Consider the following 21,680-nt stretch of genomic DNA (forward strand, 5'->3'; position numbering starts at 1 on the left):
CAGTAAATCTTTACCTTTCAGACCTTTTGGCTTCCGGTGGATTCACGGACTTGCCCGGCTGAAGAGAAGCTACAACAGAAACTGAGCCCTTCCTTCCCATCCCTCAGCCACCACCTCCTTCTACTCCATCAGAAATCTGCCCTGTCAGCCCTGAGCCATCTCTCTGGGGCGGCCCCAGGGGCTGGAACACTTGAGGAACCTGCTCCCGGTCCTAAATGCAGACAGGATCCACCGCCAGGCTTGGGGGCCAGGCTACCCCCACCCCCAGCCGCCAGCCCCCTCCCACGTGGCTGTGAACATGCAGGCACACACACGTCCGTCCAGACAGACCTGGAGGACTGGACAGGAGGGAGGGGACTAGGGGCCATGGTCAGAGGGTATGGGAAGGCTGGGGAGAGAATGACAAGACCCACCAGACCTCCAGGCAGCAGCGCTGGGCTCCGCTTCCCTTCAGTGCGTCCTCTTAATGGCTACACACTCCTCACTTAATGCTGCCGCACCTAATCCCAGAGCTAGGACAAATGGCATTACTCTATGCCCAGCCGCCTCCCTGGGAGGGAGGGAGGGAGGGAGAAAAGGAGGGAGGGAGGGAGGGAGGGACGGAAGGAGGGGTGGCCCTAGGGCACCCTGAACCGAGTCACCAACCGAGATCCCTGCCATCCCTTCCCGAAGCCTCCAGGCCCCTCACTAACATGTTCCTTGCTAGAGGCCACCAGCCCCTCCCTCCTGGACTTCAGGAAAAGGATGTCCTGCCCAATTCTGCCCCACACCCAGGGGCCCCACAGCAGACAGAGGCCCCTGCCTGGAGGCGCCTTCCATGGAAGGGGAGAAAGCATGTCCCTGGCCCTCATGCTGATGGGCCCTCCAGACACTGTCAAGAAAGGTAGCAGCCAGCACTGGAGGGAGCCCACACTGGCTGCAGTCCTGCCCGGCTTCCGATGTGATCCAAATAAGGCCCTTCCCCCTCCAGACCTCAGTTTCCCCACGTGTCCTCAGAAGAAGAGGAAGAAGGCCTGATATCCTCTGTGGGGGCCAGCTGGTGGTCAACGCGTTCGTGACACTGGCTTCTGGGCCTGCCCCCACTCCAGCTCAGCTGGCGAGTCCTCCCCTTTGCCCCGTCCAGCAGACGAAGAATGAGGCTAACTGCCAGAGTGTGGAAGGCGTAGAACCCATGCCAGCGGGCTGAGGTGTTGGGTAAAAGGGGCCTGACGTAGCCCAGAGAGGAGAAGCAACTAGGCCATGGTCACACACACAGCTGGAAAGGGGCCAGGCTAGCTTGGCTTTGCTCTGCAGCAGCATAATACATGGGAGACTGTCCACCCACGAGGGTATTTGCCTTTTTAGAGGACACCAAGGAAAGCACAAGGCTACTTGCTGATGGCAGGAGTTCAGGCCCCAAGAGTTGCAGGAGGGAAAAAGATGGAGTGTTTGTATGTGTGGGCCTGGGGATGGAGACTGGACTCATTGTCCAAGTCCCCTCATGTCACATCACAATGGTGGCCAGGACCCTTCCAGCCCTGCGTAAATCCTGAGAACCCCTGCAGGGAGTAGAGGCCTTGGCTACCTCTTCACAGCCACGTAAGGCCCAGCCAACAGGCCCAGCAGGGGTGATGGGGAAACTGCCCCAGATGGACACCCCAAGATTAGGCTGCCCACAAGATAGGGAAAGCCTTAGGGAAACCAAAAAGCCTCCAGGCCCTGTGGCCAGAGTGGAGGGAAGCCGGATGTGTTGGCAGCAACAAAGAGGAGGGGAAAGCTTTGAGTCACTTAGAGCTGCAGATGCTCCCTAATCTCCTGGAGGTCTGGTGGGTACAGCATGGGCCTGCTGAGACCAGGGAGGCTTCACTCGGGGCACGCATGAAAGTGGCCTCATCCCTCTAGACTTGCTGCGGCTTGCCACCACGACAGAAGCCCCCCACCCACATGGCTTACATGGAGGCACAGCTGGTAGGGGAAGGGGCAGGAGGTGGGGGGAGGCAGGTGGAAGGGCCTCACTTTCTCTGGAATCCAGAAACTAGAGAGCACAGACAGAGTGAAAAGCACCCGGTGACCTACTTACTGCAGATTCCTTTTAAAGGGGCCCAAGAGGCCTCAGTGAGCTGCTTAGAAGGTGCCTCGCAGGTGTCCCTGCACTTCCAAGGCTTGGGGATCACTTCCTGGGGTCAGGAGACCGGAGGTGCAGCCCTAGCCCCGGCTAGGGTGAGGCTGGCGAGGCAACAGGCACAAATGGGCCAGAGGCACCCATTCTCAGGTGTTGGTGCGTACCTGCCCAGTGCTGAGAGTGAGCACCGTCTCCCAGGGGCACCTGAGAGTGAGGGCTCCCTACGGTGTGCCTCTAGGTGCCTCACTTGCCTACCCAAGGCCCAGCCCTCCTCTAACCTGCCGGTGACCTCAGCCAAGCACCTGCTCCTTTCCAGGACTTGCTTTGTTCACCGGCAAAATGGACAGTGCCAGATGACTCCAAAGGCCCTCCTGGCTCCAAGCTAGGTGACCGACCTCTGCAGCTCATCCCCAGACACAGGCACAATGGCCCCCACTCCCTGCCATCCATAAACCCATCAGTCCCCAAGCTCCAGGCAGAAAACACATTATACAACACCCCCCACCCCGATATAACCATGTGCTGGGCCCTTTGCTAGATGCTTGGCCTCCACTTCATTAGGGCTTCATCTTACAAGTATGGAAACTGAGGCTCACGGAAGTTAAGCAACTTGCTAAGGCTCCCAGTGGGGAAGTGCTTCGCTGAGGTTCGAACCAGTGTCTGGCTGTAATCCTACATTCCATGGCATTGGCCACAGACAACCTAAACCCCACTAGGGCCTGCAGGATGCCAGTGGGTCTTTGCACCTCCCACACCTCCGAGGGTGCAGTGGTGAGGCTAATGTGAAAGGCAGGCTGGCGGGGGCCAGGAGTAGGCAGGCAGGGATGGGAAGCCTGCATGGACGCTGAGCACTTGCAGACCGACCAGCCTCCAGCCAAGCCAGTTGTCCACCACCGTGGCTGCAGCGTCTTCCTCGCCAATGGCACACCGCGGCCGCCGTGCCATTTTTAAATCATTACACAGATGTAAAGCTTTCTCACAGCCATGGCTTCGGCGTCACATGACAACCTCATAAAAACACAGCGGTGATTTCTTCCGCCTTTCTCAAATGAGAAAAATGGGGTTCCCAGGGGCAGGGTGACATCCCCAAAGGCACACAGTGAGGCAGTATTCGAGAGTGAACTTGAAGCCCACCTCCTCTGCCGCCCGGTCCAGAGCTTTGTTGACTCCTCCAGGTCCTTGCCTTTGGTTCAACCAGCACTTATAACAGTACATTTTTGAGAGCTCACTCCGTGCAGGTTTATATCCAGTGCTTCACATACTATCTCATTTAACCATCCTCATAAGCAAAGTACTACTGGCTTCATTTCACAGAGACACCGGGACTCTGAGACGTGGGTACCTTGCTCCAGGTCCCCTCGTTAGGAAGGGGCAGTGCTGGCTCTGGGGCCTAAGTTCAGAACCTTTGTGCTGTCTGGGACCCGAGGGGAAAGGAGACCAGACACACTCACACAGCATGTGCGCCTGGCAGGTTACGGCCAGAGTACGATAATAGGAAGACAAGCAAGGCTCGTGGAGAGCCCACAAGACAGAGGCTGTTACAAACATCCGGGCAGGAGGCCAGGAGTCTAAGCAAAGGACATGGGAACAGAGGGAGGTGACAGATAGTAGGGAGGTGGCCTTGTGAGACCTTGGTCAAGTGCCTTGCTTTCTCTGGATCTCAATTTACCCACTGTAAGAAAGTCCCTGGAATATCTCCAGAGCCCCCCTCCACCCCTAAAAATGCCTGGACCCTGGGAAAACAAGCAATGCCTGGTTTGACAGCTTGGCTGTGAGCCCTGGGGTCTCTGAAATGTCCTTGGCCATCCTGGCATGGCTCAACTGCTGAGAAACAGGCTTGCAAAAGCCCAGGGCTCAGGCGGCATGCCTGGGCACCAGTGAAGTGTGGGTCTTGAAGGGGCCACATTCCTCCGCCCGTTGTCAACCTCTCCACGGCTCCACTGGAGCAAGTGCCACCCAGCCTGGACCTAGACCAGGAACTAAGGGCACAGTCAAGTGCCCAGCGGAATGCCACTCCCGGCCTGCCTTGCCCCCATCGGCCCTGTCCAGAGCCCTCCGCGTAACTCAAGTCCCCTTGATGTCACCCACCCCTCAAAGCCCCACATTTGCATTCCCTCAGGTCAGCCACTGGGAAGTACAGACAAGGGGTCCTGTAGGAGAACTTAAGGGAAATAATCACTCCGTCCCCGAGGGACCTATGCAAAGTGGAGGCGGCTCATGCTGTCAGTGAAGACCCTCAGCGGGGAAAGGGCAAGCGAGTCCAGTAGGGCCAGCCCTCAGTTCTCACTCTGGCAGGTAGAAGGGGTCAGGGACTTACCAAGAGGACTCAGGCCAAGTCCCCACACTCACGGCTGCCCTCAAATCACTACGTGTAACATGCTCCTACTCTGTAACCTTTCATGGCTCCTACTGCAAAAAGGCAAAACCCCTGAACCTGACCCACCACCCAGGTCACTGGTTTTAAGAGCCTGTGTTAACAGAGTATAGGATGTGCCAGGGCCTTCGCTAAGTGTTTTGTGTGGATTTTCTCATTTAACTCTCACTGCAACGCTGACACGGTACTATGGTTGGCCCATTTTCACAGATGAGAAAATTCAGGCTCAGAGAGATTACATCACTGGCCCAGAGTCTCACAGGCAAGTGGCAGAGCAAGGATTCACACCCATATCTGGACTCCCAAGTCCAGGTTCTAAACCACTGTGCGATGCGGCATCCTCAAGTACACCGTGCCACCCTCAGAACCCTGGGGCCAGCTCAACCCTTCTATGTACAAGAGGGGAGGGGCGCCTGGGTGGCTCAGTCAGTTAAGCGGTAGACTTCGGCTCAGGTCCTGATCCTGGGGTCCTGGGATCGAGCCCCACATCGGGCTCCCTGCTCAGTGCGGGGTCTGCTTCTCCCTCTGCCTCTGCCTGCCGCTCCCCCTGCTTGTGCGCGCTCTCTCTCTGTCAGATAAATAAATAAAATATTTTTTTAAAAGAGGGCACAGAGTGAAAGCTCTCTCTATTGGTAGCAGAGCCAGGGCAAGGCCTGAAGTCTCCAGGGCTCCCCTACACCCCCACAGGAGGCACGCTGGGCAGAAAGGTTGGGACCCCCATGACAATGAGTCCCCAGAATCTGCCTTTTTCCTCAGAAGGGAAAAGCAGAAGCAGGTCTGCAAAGAGAGAAAACAACATGAGGAGCCCAGGAAACGTTTGTTCCTAGAGGACAGATTCTCAGAGTTCGGGAGGGTACCCCCCACGCCCGCGCAGGAATCGCCCCTTTGACAACAGGAATATGCAGGCCCGGAACCAACTTCCACCCATGTGCTCCTCCACTCCGGCCAGCGCTCCAACTTAATGCATCTGACCTCAACTCTCCATTTCTCTCCCCAAACCTGTTTGTCCTGAAGCCTTCCCTGTCTCAGTAAATGACAACACTGTCCCTCCAGTCCTTTAGGCCAGAGTCCTTGCTGTGGACACCCTCTCACACCCCACACCTAATCCATCAGCTTATCCTGTAAAATCGATCCAGAATCTGACCTCTGGTTGCCTCCCGCATGGTGGTCACACTGAGCCCTTCTTCATTCGTGTGACTACAGAAGCCTCCTGGCCGGGCATTCTGCTTCTTCTCAGGCGGTGGCCCACTTGATCCTTCCCAGATGTGTGCTGAAGTGAGTGTGACCTCAGCCCCAGCCCCTCGGCAGCTTCCCCTTTACTCACACTAAAAAGCAAAGACCCCTCGGGGGGCCAGAGGGCCCTGCAGTCTGCCCCTCCATACTCCCTCTGGCCCCATCTCCTGCCAGGATGGCTGGTCCTTCCGTCCCAGCCACACCAGCCTCCTTCCTGCCCCTCAAACACACCCCACACCCTCCCGCCTCAAAGCCTTTGCGCTGCTGTTCCCTCTGCCTGAAATGCTCTTCCCCAGATACGCCGTGGCTTCCCCCGCCTTCTCACCAGAGACACAGCAGAGCCGCTTGCTCAGGTCACTCTTTTTACTGTCAACCAAGCTTTAGTTTTCCTCCAGGCCCCTCTCACCACCTGACAAACAGCCAGTGTTGAACTAATCTGTTGCTTTGTTGATTCTATCCCATCACTAGAACGTCAGCCCCATGTCCAAAGCAGGGACTTGGTCTGTTTTGCTCACTGCCATGTCCCAGGACAAGAAAAAGTGCCTGAACAAAGTAAATGCTTGAAAAAAAGTTGTTAAATGAGGGACCATTGCCTCTCTCATCTGAACACATCTTTTGGTTTCTGCAGCCCCTGGAGACCAGTGTCACTTGGAGGCCGGTCACCTGTGGCAGCTGAAACCCTGACGGTTGTCACATGAACAGTTACTGGCCAAATCTCCATTCTGTCCTGGGACAACTGACTGCTTGGACCAGAGAAGGACTTTACCTTGGTCCCTGTCTGGTACCTGTGCCCACCCTTTTGGCCACTGGGGGAGGCCTTGACAGTGGGGCCCACGGGGTGGATCCTGCCACCAGCAGGAGCAGGGTCTGGGCTGCCTGCTCTCCCAGCCCCCCAGGGCTGCCGGGTCCCGGGTCCGGCTTCTGACAAAGGTTGCCCCATGCTCCCAGGAAGAGGAGGTGGACGGGGGCAGCGCAGTGCCACGCCTGCCCCTTTCCTGTTGCAGTGGGAGGGCCATCAGAAGGAAGCTTTGTTTTCAGAATAAAGAGCATGAAGCCCAGTGCCAGGCGGAAACGGGCACCGAGGGGGCTGGCCCATCAGAGACAGTTTAAGGAAAAACAACAAAAAAAATGGGATGGAGAACGTTTGAGGGATGATTTGCACACCCAATCGGTTTCATGCCTCCAGGGTGGCTGTGACGATGGTGGCTTCACTTTTCCAGGCCCTCGCCTGGAGGCTGACACAGACAATCAGACGATTGTCCCAGCTGGGTGATCTGGCATTGACCCTGCAGAGGGAGGTGGGGACAGAGGAGTATAGCCTTGCCTGGGAGTCAGATGACCTGAATCGGAGCCTGACTTTTTATGCTCCCGCGTGCGACGCTGAGAGAGTGCCTTCTTCTATGTACCTCAGTTTACCCATCTGTAAAGAGCTTATCCAGGCCGGTACTTAAAGGCAACCCAAGGGTTGCCTGCCATAGGACCACACAGTGGGGCACTGCTCAGCCTGTGGCCAGGTCACTGGGCCACACAGGCTAGACCTCCAACTTCCCTGGGCTCGGGTGCTCCCTATGGGCCTGCCAGCCAGGGAACAGCCCCTGCCCACTCTGACCCAGGCTTTCAAGCCTCCCTCCTCCCATGATTACCTGAAATGTGTGAAAGCTCTCTGGGCCTGGCCCAGTGACGGAGGGCCTCATCCCTACCCAGACACTGGCACCTCTGCTGATCCCCTCTCTCACCTTCTCCGAGGATGGCTCATAAGGCCCTTTCAGCGACGACTACTGAAAAGAACCCAGTATGTTAGCACACAGAGGGCAAAAGAGAAGCCCCAAGACGGAAAGGGGCATGCTGACGTCACACAGCACAACTGCCACCCAGGAGTCCCCCCACCAGGCCTGGGCTTCATGAGTTAAGACAGAGTCCTCAAAACCTGGCTACAGAGCCCCATGTGTGAACCTTGTGGGGAGAGGGAGGTTGTACCTTAGACTGAAGGAACCGAAGATGGGGGACAGAAATCTACATGCAGTGTTTATAGCTTCCCAGCTTTTTCTTGTACCCAGAACAACTACAACCTCTCAGCCAAGACCTCTTCCAGGAGGAGCTAGCTTAGCTGGCCTTAGGGCTCGTTGGGATTTCAACCGAAAGAGTGAAATAAACCTTGGACAGACAGACAGCTGGACAAAGGAGCGGATGGACAAAGCATGTACTCTAGGAGCAGAATAAAGCAGAGAAAGGCTCGCAAGAGGGCCCAGTCAACACCTGAACTGATGCCTCCCTTCCCCCCCAACCCCCCAGGACGCAGAGGTCTGGACTTGGTGCCATCTGAGGGCTACGATCCCTGCCTCTCTCTCCCCCAAACTCCTCCGAGCCCCCTGGGAGAGTGAAATGTGGGGTGGTTGCAGGTGAAATGTTCCACAGCGTGGGGACAACACTTTCAGCGACAGTTTATCCACAGCTTAAGAAGCTGCCTGGGTCAGTGGCTAAGCAGCCACAGCTTATCTGGGAGGAGGATTCGAGGGCCACAGGGCAGGGTGATCCAGAGGCCTCGATTAAATAGAACCTTCCCAGCTGGTGGGGAGCACCACTGCCACCCCTTCTTCATAAAGGAAACCCTTAATTTGCTCCTGCTGTGTGCACGGCCCTGAGCCTGAGCACGATGCTTTGAGCAGAGATGAGCCAGCCCCCCCTGCCCCGCCACCGTTCTTAAAGAGCTCACAAGGCAGACAGACGAGGAACAACACTATATAACACAGGAGAGAAAGTAGGCCATGCCTTCAGGATAGGGTTACAAACTCAGACGCCTAGACGGCCAGAAAGACCAGCTGAGTGTGCGAAGAACTCAGGCTCGAGGTATTCCCGATCTTCCAAATTTGTGAAGGAAAGCCAGAAATCAGGATTTTTAGGTAAAAATCTCCTCTTGGCAATCAGCTCAATTTTTGGCATGGGCTAAGCAGAGCCTGCCCGTGGGGCAGATGTGGCCTGCCAGTTTGTGTGGCCTCTGTTTTCTCGAAAGGGACATGCTTTGTCACAGAACATGCTGTGAAGCTCAGTGGAAGCCAACTTCCCCACAGCTGAGGTCCCCGGGAAGGCTTCTGGGGAGAGAAAGATGGGTGCAGGCTGCAGGATAGGGAGAGTACTCCTGTGAGGGAATCCTGGGGAGGGGTAGGCATACTCGCTGGAAACACAGGGGCCATGGATCAAGGGGCTCCTCGCCTATGGCCTGCCTTTTCCACTAAAGAGGAGTCCCTGTCTCTGGCTCCAAAGCACGCAAGAGGCATCAGCTCTGTCTGTCCCCATGTGGCAGGAGGAGGGGCCCCCTGCCCAGCAAACCTCCAGATGAAATCCATGGGCGGCAGCATAGCACGTGTTCGATTTCATCCCTGGCGCTTGAGGAACAGGTCAGCTAATGCAACAGCTCCATCAGAGGAAGAGACAATGGAGGACAAAACGAGGTTAAGAATCGTCTCCTGCCTGGCCAGGCCTGGCTGGTTACATAAGCCTGCCTCAGGACAAAGCCACGTTCAAGGCACCAGGGAGGGCCTGGGCTAGAGAGTCCCAGAAATACAGAGAGGGTTCTCCCTCCCTCCCTGTCTACCCCTACTCTCCCGCCTTGCCTTGCAGCTCCTGGAAAGCCCAACACAGAGTACACAGCCAAAGCTGGAGACTAAGACCCCAAGGTAAGGCACTTAACAGGATCGCAGAGCTGGGAATAATAATAATAGCACACTTTTACCAAGTGTTTACTTTGTATCAGGCACTGGGATAAGTCCTTCTCATGGATTATCTTATTTTAAAAGCCGGTAGCCCCATGAGATAACTATTATTATTCCTCCCATATTACAGAGGGGGAAACTGAGGCACAGACACAGCCACTTAGCCAAGGTCACACAGCTCCCAAGTGAAGGATTTAGAACCCTACGCTGGCCTCCGCGACCACACTCTGAACCGTCCTGTTCTGCTGCCGCCGGCCTACCGTCTCCTAGAATATCACAGCCACGCTGCCTCGTCAGCAACCTGCTTGCTGCAGTGCAGGCACATGGCCTCCTGCCCTCCTGTCAGCACCTGGGGGGACACTGAGTCCTCTGACAACCTGATGAAACCTACAGACTCCCTGCAGAAAAAGAATGCAGAGGAATGCCGACCAAATGTCGTGCATGATCTCAGGAGCACACAGACTCCTGCATTGGTGAGAACGGGTGAGTCAAGATCATAGCATCCACAGGATCGAGAGATAGGAGGTGGCAGAGGAAGGGGGCTCCCCCAAGCCCTTTGGGACGGCTCATATCTGTAAACATGAAGCCTAAACTCACAGCTGCTTAAGTTCATAGGTGTGGGCACGAATCAGGGCTCAGGGCCTAGTCATCCCTTCAGGGCTGGGAGAACAGAAGAAATCACGACATACAATAGCCCTCGCCTCTGCACCCACTGGGTGTGACTCACAGTTCCCAGCTGCTGGGCAGACGGGGCACAGCTGGGCCGTGGCATCTGGACGGGGGTGGCATCACTAAGCACACCATCCCAGCCTCTCGCCCACCCCACGAGTCAGCACCCAGTGAGCCCACGTCGCTAGAGACCAGTCCTGGCCTTGCCCTAAGTCTACAGCTCTGAGTGTTTCCCACGGGGACCCCTCCACAGCCCCTACCCAGCTTCTGTGCCAGTCGGAGCCCAGGGAGTAGTGAGCAAGATGACAGCCCCCTGCAAGGCACCAGAGGACCCCGGCTCTGGGGCCAAGTCTCCTGCTGTCTCACCGCGGGACCTCAGGTAGGCCCCTCCTGCCTCTCAGAGTCCACCAGTTGTAAAATGGGGAGACCACCCTATCAAGCCCTTCCCAGCTCAAAGCCTGAGAATATAAACAGCAGCATGACAAACTTCACGGAGCCCTGGGATCCCACTTTCAGGAAGTTACATAAACATCCTTCAGAGAAACAAAAGTCAAACCTAAAGACCACTTTTTTTTTTTTTAAGGATATCCAGAAGCCCTTTTTATAGTCCAACTTCCCCCAACCTACTTCCATTGTTCCAGATATCCTCTCAGGACCTAGAAAACACACTTGGTTTCCGTCTGGGGTTTGGGCTTGTTGGTGTTCTTCCCCTGGACACTGCCCCACCTCTCTTTGGCAGCTTTCTCCCCAGGACACACCCGTCTCTGCCCCCAGCATCGCTCTGGGCCACCCTGAGGGCGATGGCTACCCAGACTGCCCGAGATGGGGTGCGGGGCAGGGACAGTGTTCGGGAAACAAACCCTTCCCTGGTCAGAACTGAGATAGCTCTGGCTTCTGGTCCCAATCATGACACTGTGTGTGGCCCTGTGTGGGCAAGTCCCTGCTCCTCGGTTCCCCGCTGAGAAATGGAGAGGCTCCCACAGGGTCAGGAAAGCCCTCCAGCTCCTGGGCTCCTTGGGGACACCGAGGGGGAAAAGAACAGCAGGCTAGACAGTGGGCTCTGATCTTGACCCCCATCCCCACCCCTCCTGGGGTGGGAACCAGAGGAGACCCACTCTTCTCTGATTTTCTCTCTTGCCCTAGCGGTGGGATCCTGAACTCCCAGCACTGAGTGAGTCTCTGTGTGCCTCAAGTGGCTATGCAGACGACAGGAAGAATGACAGGGTCTGCAGTGGAGGCCCCCATGTGGAGGCTTCAGCCCTAAGCACCCCAACACAATCCCATCAGCCCCGCCAAAACCTAATTCACTCATCTGATAGTATATACATTTCTGCATCTTTAAAAAACCAATCTATGTTGTGCCTGCTAAACAAACACTCCAAGACAATCCCCCACCTCCCTTCTTCCAAAGAAATCATGCTTCTAAGCACCCCTACAGAATTCTATAGAATTCCTAGATCTACCACCTTATGGCTGTATGGCCTCAGTATTTTCATCTAAAAAATGGGGACAATAATAGCGCCTGCTTTATAGGATTACGCCTAGCAAGCATTGACAAGCTCTCAAAAAATGCTGAGTGGCAATTTTATGATCATCATCATTAAAATGATTGAGATGCTTCATGCCACCAGGCTGGTGACTGCTAAGGCCCCTTAGCCCTCTCAGACCACGTCTGACCACTGTAATCGCACACACATGCGTGCGGCCTCACCCCCAGCACACATGCTTCTCTGAAGCAGGACCCACGCTCTCTGCCTGATTCCAGCCCCAGAACACAGCTGGCTTGTTCCTGGCATCCACCTTTGCCACCCACAAAACCCCCTACCCTTCAAGTCCCCTGATCCTGCCTTCCTCGAGTGGTCCCAGCACCATCTCCTATAATTGTGTTGGGGTTTTACTGAGCCTCATTACTGTGTCACAAGATTGCTTCCTGGAGATGGGAAGCTGTTACGAGATGGTGGCTCCCTAAAGACAGGGTAGAGAGAAACTGGGCTTTTCTCCGGGTCTTCGACATTTGCCGGGTGTCCGAGTATGCTGAGAGCCCAAGGAGAGAAGCATTTTTTTTTTTTTAATTATCTAACCAAGTGTTTCTTGAACTTTAGCATGCACCTGAATCCCTTGGAGGCTCCTTAAAACAGACTGCTGGGTCCCTCCTTCCCGCCTCATCCCAGTTTCTGATTCAGTAGGTCTGGGGTGGGACCAGATAATCTGCATCTCCAGCAAGTGCAGTTGGTGCAGATACCAACTTTGAGGACCACTGACTCAGCCTGCAGGTGAACTGGGAAGAGCTCTCGGGAGTATGTGACGCCGAGACTCCTGTAAAAGCTTGAGCAGGAGCTGCCTTGATGTAAGGAGAGGAAGAAGGGAACCTGGGCAGACAGGGAGGCATGAGCGAAGGCGCCGTGATGATGACATCCGTTTCTCCTCACCTGGCCTCTGCCTGGGCAGGTAGCACAGACCAGAGGTGGCTCTGCCACAGCGCCAATTATAGCAGACCTCCACCGCCCAACCGCCACCGCAGACCTGCCCAGACAGGTCGACCCCCGGCTGGCCGAGGGGTGAGTAGGGTCCCCGCCCTGCCTCAGACAGCCAGACCTCAGCTGTGAAGGAGGCCAGAGTCTCCAAGTGCTGGGATTCGGCTCCACACCTCCAGACACAACCCCGTCCATCTTGGCTGGCTCTGAGTGTTTCCTCCCTTCCGAGCCTAGCTCCCAGCTCTGTCTGTGTCCTACTCACCTGCCTCAAGACCTACCCCAGGGTCACCTCTCCCTGCCATCATCCTGTCCCTGTTTCCAGGGCGCAGGGAGGCCAGGCGGGAGGCCTCTGGAGGTTCCAGCCCACAGTGGGCACTGTCTGGGGTATGCGTCCCTCGTCTTGAGGACAGCCACAGGACCTGCCAGCCGGGCCAACTTATCTGACACCATTCCACATGGCCACCAGAGAGGAAACTGGGCCTACACAACTTGAGCACCTTAACAGGTATTAACAAAAAGAAGAAATCCTGTCAGGCTTCCTGGATAAGAACGCCAGCACCCACACCCCAGACAAATTGCCCTGACTCTCTGGGCCTCAGTTTCCACTTCTGAACAAGCCTTCTCAGGCTATTAGAAAGTTCAGGAACTCAAACACCAAGGATTCTTCCCTCCATCTCTGAAGGGACAGACCACCCCCTAGGTATAAACAATAATAATACCCACTGTTATCTTTGAAGAGCTCCTGCTCACTGGGTTCTTTACTCTGGGTAAGGCATCGATCTGTTCAACTCTCCTAGCAAAACGGGACGATTACTATCCTCATTTTGCAGTTGAGAAAACCAATGCCCAAAAGGGATCTAAGATTTAGGTAATTTGCACCAGATCCCACAGCTAATGGTGGCAGAGCTGGGGTTCGAACCCCCAACTTTGGACTCCACTCTGCAATGCTGCCCACCACCGCTGGTGTGAGAATGGCCCACACGCAGCGCCTACCTCCAAAGCATGGAGCCTAGAAGAAATGAGACATGTCCTTAAGAAATCAGAATTCAAAGCCAGGGGTGTGACGGGCCCGGTGAGGGGGCCATATAACAGGCTCTGCCCATGCAAAAGCAGGGAGCAGGCAAGGCCAGCTCTGTGGCATTAGGGATGACTGTATGAACAGGTAACACTGGAGTTGGGCCCTGGTTGGGGAGGACTGGGGGCAGAGGCGCAGTGAGGGGAAGTGACTGGCCTGCCGTATCCTCACCAAGAACAGAGATGTTCACACAGCAAAGGACAAGAGGCAGGTTCTGCTTGACGGTTGAGGGGAATGGGGGATGGGGCACAGGGTCACACAGTGGGCTACTCCTTAGACCTTGCCCTCAAATAAATAAATGCTCATTTGCAATCTATATTTTGATTAGATTAATCCAATCTGTATCAAGAAATAGAACAGGGAGAAATACAAAGGGCTAGGAGGCAACTTAATATAAACTCTCCTCCATCTAGAAAAGAGGTTTGGTCCCCTCTGTGACTCCTTGTGGCAGACTGGCTCTGGCCCAGAGGCCACACAGTCCCTAGACATACATGTCCCTCCCTTCTACCAAGCTCCAAGCTTCCAAGCTGAAGCAAATGGGCAGAACTTTGTATCAGCCCCACGGGCAGGAGAAAACACCTCTGCTAGGGACAAGCTCCGCCCCCCGCCCCAGGACCAGGAGACCCTGCCTTAACCTTTACTGCAGGGAAGGAGGGGGACAGCCCTGCCCCCACCACAGCCCTCCCACTCCTTACTTTCAAATTCACTGGCCCTTTCCTCCAACTCCTACTGATTCTGACTGATTCGTGATTCAGCCTTCTTTCTACACATTTGAGGAAAGAGACTGAACCCATTTCACAGACTGGAAAATGGAAGCAGAAGGTGCCAGTCCTCTGTGAAACCACAGTCCCGGGCAGCTCACGCTCTGGGAGCTGATCCAGACATCCCAAGGGGCTCCTCGAAGGTCAGCTGTGCTGAGTGTATTCCACGGGGTAAGGACTCTCCCAGGCAGAGCACTGCAGGCCAGGCAAGTATAGGGAACTTCCTAAGAAGCACAGGAAGGGGCAGCTCTGGAGAGCTGTAAGAAAAACAGGGGGTGGAAGTGGGCCAAGCACCACCCCAACTGCTGAGATTCTCGAGAGAAAAGGGAACTAGGAGAGGTCACCTAGGCCTGACCCTGCTGGTATACAGGCCCTCTGCACCCTCCCCCTCCAGTCTCACTGCATACCTTTAGCAATGGAGACCCTGCCTCCTCCCCAGGCATCCTATCCCCCTGTTAGGCTCCTGTCCCCCTGGGTGCTGTCTCTGGCCTCAGAGGCACAGGACAAGGCTATGCCCTCTGCCCACAGAGAACCCTGCAGGGGTTCAAAAGCGGTGACACTGCCACTTAAGGGTCTTTCCCCAAACTTTAGGTCACCCGTAATGACCCCGATCCCCAAGGCAGCTACCAAGCCCTGCAGCCTCCTCCTCCTTTCCTCAGCCCCATGGCCTGTGTCGGGCTTTGGTCAGCTCTCTGCTGGACCACAATTAGCATAAGCTCTGAGTGGGTCTCAACGCCACCAGTCTTGCCATCATCTCTGGCCAAATGACTTCTGAGAGGAACAGCACGTGAGGGCAGAAACAGTTCTGGCCTGCGTTCCAATACAGCTCTGTAAGTGACTCAACCCCTCGGAGCCTCCACTTCCCCATCTGAAAATGGGGCAGGGGTGGGGGTTCCTAGAGGCAGCAGCTACTTTGCAGGGGTATTGTGAGATTCCAATGGAGCGTCTGTAAGGAGCCTGGCACGAGACACAGTAACAGGCATCGACTCAAGGAGCTGCTTACAACCCTCTGTCCTCTCCACCGGCTGCAGAATAAAACCCAAACTCCTGAGCAGGATGCTGCAAACACCCCACAACCCAGTCTTGCCTCCCACTGCCCCCCTTCCCCTAGCCTGCATCCTCACAGACACTTCCTCCCCCAGGAAGCCCTGCCGACATTAACAACCAAAAGAGCTTTTCCCCTCTACTGACCTTCCAAAGCCCATCTATCACTGACCACGTCCTGCCTCTTTACCATCACTGATCCTCGTCTTCCCTCCCCCATCAGACCAGCAGCCTCTCCACTGAGAAACAAGCGGTACCTCATCCCATTTCATTTCCCCATCACCCCACTCCGCAGTTTCCACACATATTTAACAAATTACCCTAATGTTCCATTTCACGTAAAGCACGTCCAAGTCCTCCAAACAGTCCAGATATTTCAAGCCATACCCAAAACCAAATTCCAAGCCAGCAGAAGTCTGCCCAATCTCTAGGGACTTGTAGGCCTGGCACTGGTCCCAAAGTATGGAAGACAGGTCGAGCAGGCCCAAAGCCCAGGGCAGAGAGAGCTCAGGGCTGCTGAGACTAGAGCCCGTTTCCACGTTTCTCAGATGCAGAGTCTCTCAGTTGGCCCCTGGGCCAACCCCCAGTCTATGATTCCATACTCGACCACATCCTCAACATGTGATCTAAAATTGCTTCTTGCATGGCCCTTGTTGACAAGAGGCTCACTATCCATCTTTTCTTGCTTGCTGGCTCCAACCCTTCACCTGTTGATTCTCCCAGAGGCTTCTCTCCCTTCTCTGATCACGATGAGAAGGATCGTCTGGCCATATGCCAAGGGTCATCCCCATCTCTCAGGACTCCTTTCAGCCATCCAGCCCCTCCACTCATTGCCCCATATTTCTGAGTCCCCTCAAAGTCCAGCTAGTAGTGGAATTTCCACTCTTGTTCCTACAGGCTAACAGTGATCTGTCGGCCCAGGAGGGCCCCCTATTCATGGAGTCTAGCAAAGGCCTGCAGACCCTGCAAATCCCAGATTGAGCATGGGCATGGCCCTCAGAGCAGCTCAAACAGTAATGCCCAAACTTGCATCTCCCAAGAACTTTCATTACCTACCCCACTCCATTGTTTTAAGATGTCATTTATTAGCTAGCAAGTTGTTTTCCACTTAAAAAAAAAATTTACTCAAGTCCCCCAATCAGAGGCTGATCAGCAGTCATGAGATGGTACCCCCACTACAAGATTGGGCCAGCACAGGGCATTAAAGCCAGTGGAAGTCTGGGTCACCCCACACATTCACTCACCGGCCTACACTGCGTCCTAGGCTCAGAAATCCCATATACACATGCATTTTCCAATAGGATTCTGTAATCCTGACACCGGCTCAAAGTCACCCCCCATGACTGTCCTCAGGGACCTTTGGGGCTGGAGCACCTAGAACAGCCCATTAGTTTAGTAATAAGGACCCTGCTGATGATTCATAGAAGAGGACACCTGGGATATAAATCCCTTGGCCTTATGTCCCTCGTCGCCCCAAGGACTCCACTTCCTGGCCCTACCTCTGCCCCCTGCTGATCTGAAAGTGACCTGGTCTGAATGGAGATGAAAGGCTCTGCCGTCCCCTGGGTGCTGGGGAGAGGCCTGTTGACAAAGCCACCAGCTGTCCCTAGCTGAAGCCAGGGACACCAGCTCCTCCCTGCACCCCCCGCACTGGGAGAGCATTCCTGCCACGGACCCAGCCAGCAACCGAAGTTGGACCATCATAGAGCTCTGGGCCCAGGCTCCAGTAGACTTCCCTTCTGCTCCAGCTGCCCACAATAACAAGAGCTGGGCACCAGATCTCACCCTGCACCAGTACCAGGCAGAAGGAGCATCAGCTGGGGGTAAGGGTAACGGGGAAAGGGGACAAGGGTCCTCATAATTTGAACTGAAAATGACACCGCGAGCTCAGTCACAGCAGGACCTTACAGAGCTCTGTAGCTGAGAGCTCTCAGGCTGGGAGGAGGAGAGTCAAATCCAAGCTCCACCACTTCCCCACCTGTGTGACCTTCACCATCCTGTGCCTCAGTTGCCCCCTTGGTGAAATGTGGTTAATAGTAGAGTGGGAGAATTGAATAAAATAACGTACGTAAAGCAAGTAGCCCAGTGCCTGGCACATAGTAAACATGCAGTAAATACTTGTTGAGTAGAAACATGCTACCCTTTACTGAGGTACCACTGGTTCTCATTTCAACCTTATTCTAGAAGATACTAAATTTTCCCCATTTTGCAGGTAAGGAAACTGAGGTGAGGGGAAGGTAAGGAACCAGTCCAAGGTCACAGAGCTGGGAAGTGACAGACACCCAGGTCAGTCTGCACCTCAGACCAGGGGGCAGTACTGCCCGAGGCCATCCTGAATGATTGGGGGTTGGTGGGGAGGAGTACAGCGCTGGGGCTAGACGGGGTTGGGGGGCTTCTGAATCCCCTGGGCCTGGCTTGGCTCCTGGCTGACCCGTGTGCTCGAATCCGGGAAAGCAGAGCCAGGAGGCCAGTTCCCAGATTCCCGGCCTGTCCCAGAGCCCACGCGTCCACTGGCGCCCCCTCCTCACCCTGTCCCAGGGTGTTCAAGAGCAGCGTTCAAAACGGAGGCTCCTGGCTCCGAGAACCTGAGGGAGGAAGGGAGTTAGAGACCAGGCCGCACAGTCCCGAGAAAACCGGTCCGGCTGCCTTACCCTGCCCCGAGCGGGGACCCGGCCTCTAACCCCCTCCCTAGCCAGACAAAAGTTTCCCCTGTTCGGGAGGAGGGGAGGGGGAGGGGGCATTCCTCGTGAGTGACATTATCCGTGACCTACAGCTGCCGCGCTGCCCTCGCCCGCACCCTGGCCTGCCCCCGGCCCCCGCGCGGCCCCCCACCCCTTTGTCCTCCCACCCCGGTGCGCGGGGCCCCGGCAGACTCGGCTCGCCCGCCCGGCGCCCGCCCGCACTAAACTTGCGCCGGCGGCCGCTTGGGCCCCGCGCGGCCTGCACGCCCGGCTCGGGCCCCGCCGGCCCAGCGACTGGGGACTAGCTGGCCCCGGCCCTCCCAGCCTCTTACCTGCCCAGGCTGGGGCACCCCCCCCCCGGGGGAGGAGGCGCTCCCGGCCAGCCGCGGGACGCCTGGGTTCCCCCCCGGGCCGTGCGGGCGCCGCCGGGCTCTGGCCCCGGTCGGGGTTAACCCCTCACCGGCCGCCTCCCGCCGCTCCCACCCCCGCTCCACGCCGCAGCCGCCGCCACCGCCACCGCCCGCTCCGCCTCCAGCCTCCCGCCCGCTGTCCCCCTCCCCCTCCCCCCTCCCGCCCGGTGCCCAGCCCCCAGTCCCGGCCCCCGGTACTGCGCTGGGGCAGCTCGCAGTCCCCCCCGCTCACCGCCCGGCGTTCCCGCGACGGGGAGGTGGGGGTCTCCCCGAAGACTGGAAGTTGGGGCGCGCTGCTGCGCGCCCCGCAGGCCGGTGGGGCACAGAGGGGCGAGCCCGCGCTCCCAGGGCCCCCGGCCCGTCTCCCCTTCCCTTCGCCCGCCGCGGCGCCTACCTCCCCGAATCGCGGCGGTGGGAGCCGGGTTCGATCCCGTGATGGAGCGTGGGTGCCGGCCAGAGATCGGCTCCGGAGGCCCGGGCGGCCAGCGCGCGTGTGGCGAGCGCCCCGGGGCGGGGGCCGGGGCGGGACCGGGCGCTGCTATCGGGGCTGGATTTCTCGGCTTCCACCCGGATTCTCCCTCGGCTCTCCCGGCCGATTCGGTGCTGCTCGGCGACCACGTGACGCGGGCTGCCTTTGACCCCTGTCTCCGAGCGAGTAGGGGGCGGGGGCCGGAGGGGGTGTCAGATGCGGGACCCACGAGGGCCCCGGGCGGCTGCCGGGCGTCCGGGAGGCGGTGACCCCCGGGGAAACAAAGCCCGGGGGAAGCCAACAAGTTATTCGAGGTCAAAGAGGGAACAGCGCTGGGGGTCCGAGAGGCTTCGGAGAAAATGAGGGAGACAAAGACCCGCGCCCGCCGCGCCTCCGGGGGCCCCAGGGAGCGCCCTGGCCGGGGCCGAGGGGGGCCTCCGGGCTCTGCCGCCGCTGGGCTTATGACAACCCTCCAGGGCCTCCCCAGACGGCTCCCCCCGACTACCAGGTCTCTGCCAGAGTGACCTCTCCTGCGCTCCTGGGCAGGCCTTCACCACCCCACCCCACCCCACCTTTGCCCCCACTCTCGAAAACCCCTTTATTTCCTTTATCGTGATTATCTGGTTCATTTACTGGTCTCATTGTTTACTAGAATGTCATCTCCCCCAACAAGTTGTTCCCAGCTGAATCCCCAGAGCCTGGCCCAGAACTGGCAGATGAAGGGGTGGATGACCTTTACAGATTTCTTCTCCCACTGAGCCTCAGTTTCCCATCTCCAGTGTCATTTCAACCATCTCAAGGGCCCTGCAAGTTAGGCAAGACTATAAGTGGCCATCCTCATTAAATGGATGGGGACAATGAGGCCCAGAGAGATGCAATGATTTCTGGGAGTCTCACTGAGAGCTAAGTGGAGTCTGTGTTCAGATCTGACCGCTCTAGGCAGAGGGGCTTTTTGCCCTCTCTGAACCATCCTGAATAAGGAGAGATGGGGCAGGGGGAGGAGGGATTGGACTAGTGAGCCTTGAGGAACTTGCTAATGATGAGGATCACTAGGCCCCTCCCCTGGAGATCGTGACTCTGTGGGCCTGGGGAGAGACCGGGGCAAATTTAGAAAACAGTAGATTGGTAGTTTCCTAAGGATCTTCTGAGGCTCAAGATTAACTGTAGGGACAAAGTTCAAAAAGCATATGAGCAACCAGAGCAGAGCCAAGAGAGGCAGAAAGGCCAAGCTGGACATATGACAGGAGAGACTCATCCCGAGTCCCCTAAAGGGTAACTTTGTGCTGGGGGGAAAGGGGTTTTCAGCTAGCCCACTCATGTCTCAGAGAGGGGAAAGATGCTGAGGCCTGAAGAAGAAGAGATGCTGGGGGATGGGACTGGGCTCCTGACTCCTAGATGTGCCCAAGTGACAGCTCCAGATGGAGTACCATCAGACAGGAATGAGCCTGGTAGTGATGGTCCCAGGCCCAAACTACAGGCCACGTTCAAAAAAGGGGCTTGTGACTTCTTAGTGCATACTCCAGCCCTGCCACCAGTTTGGCCAGGGAATCAGCACCCACCAGCAAATTATCCTTTATAATCTATGTTTCTGTGGTCAATGATCTAAAAGTCCTTGAATATGCTCTGAGTCTTCGGCAGGTTAAACAAGCCCCCTAGAACCTTACTCATGCTAATCTCTGCTTTAGAAGACCATTTCCATCCACATGAGGTCCTGTGAGCTTCTTCTCTGTGCCAGGCACCAAGCTCCTGGTAAGGGAGAAGCAGGGTTGAAAGAGACATGGGTCTACACTCAAGAGATGTATAGGCATGTTTGGAGATGATCTGCATGCCCCTCCCTGTGTCCAGGAGCTGGCTAAGCTGAGTGTCTGCTGTGGAGGCCCAGGGCAAGTGCTATGGCCTACAGTAAGAGGGGAGCAAAATGAGGGAGCTTTTGGGAGAGGCAGCCTCAGAGCAGGATCAGGGGGAATGGGTGGGATTGCAGTGGGGCAAAGGACATGCTCTGCACAAGGAACAGCCCGCGCAAAGGCCACATGGAAAGTGCTCGGGAAAAGCTGAATGTTGCATGGGTGGGAGGCAGGGGGCAGGAGGAGAAGGGCGGAGGTAGCAGGAAGGAAAGAATGAGCAAGAAAACTGGAGAGGTGGGTTAGGAGCAGATTATAGGGGACCTCTTGGGAGAAGCTCCACAGACTGGACATTATCTTGAGGGCCTGGTGAAGCAAGAAGGCCATAAGGTGAAGGAGCTGTGGGAGGGTCGAGGGGAAGGGAGGCCGGTCAGGTCACAGAGCCGCATCCTCCCGCCCAGGCTGATTGGGATCTGGCATCTCATCAATGGAGTTGCAAATCCAAAGCATTTGGGGGGGCAGCAGTGAGCTGGGGTAACTCCCCATCACTGGTAGCTACCGCTTCCTACCCTGTTCATGTCCTTATAGAGTTGCTGTTCACCAAGCTGGCTGCAAGGCCCTCCAGCTTAATGTCACCCAGAAAGCCTGTAAGGAGGCGAGGCCCAGGCCCCACCCAGGGAATTCGCCTCCACGGGACTAGGTGAAGCTGACCTGCATTTCTAACCACACCCCAGGACGTTCTGAGGAAGACTGTCGAGGTGCCCTGTTTCTCCATCTCCTCAGGATCCACCCACACCTCTCAGAGCTTCAGGGATTTTCTTTGTGCTGACAACTCCCC

General features: G+C 56.4%; 1 protein-coding gene across 5 annotated transcripts in view; it reads right to left on the bottom strand.

Moving 5' to 3' along the window:
• NDST1 (N-deacetylase and N-sulfotransferase 1) overlaps window positions 1-19,116 on the bottom strand; it is a 67,151-nt gene extending 48,035 nt beyond the window's left edge. Inside the window, exon 1 of one of the 5 annotated variants that reach the window (XM_025867240.2) lies at window positions 18,927-19,116. The gene's annotated coding sequence lies outside the window, so the exon portion shown is untranslated. Of the gene's footprint in view, window positions 1-413; window positions 522-14,331; window positions 14,629-18,454; window positions 18,609-18,926 lie in introns of those variants that run through there. The other 4 variants (XM_025867243.2, XM_025867241.2, XM_073890861.1 and 1 more) reach the window with 4 other exon arrangements.
• Between the last annotated feature and the right edge of the window lie 2,564 nt (window positions 19,117-21,680).

The sequence above is a fragment of the Callorhinus ursinus genome, unplaced genomic scaffold, assembly GCF_003265705.2.
Source record: "Callorhinus ursinus isolate GAN/ISIS: 27379988/994484 unplaced genomic scaffold, GSC_fseal_2.0 scaffold3, whole genome shotgun sequence".
In the NCBI taxonomy this organism is placed as follows: domain Eukaryota; kingdom Metazoa; phylum Chordata; class Mammalia; order Carnivora; family Otariidae; genus Callorhinus; species Callorhinus ursinus.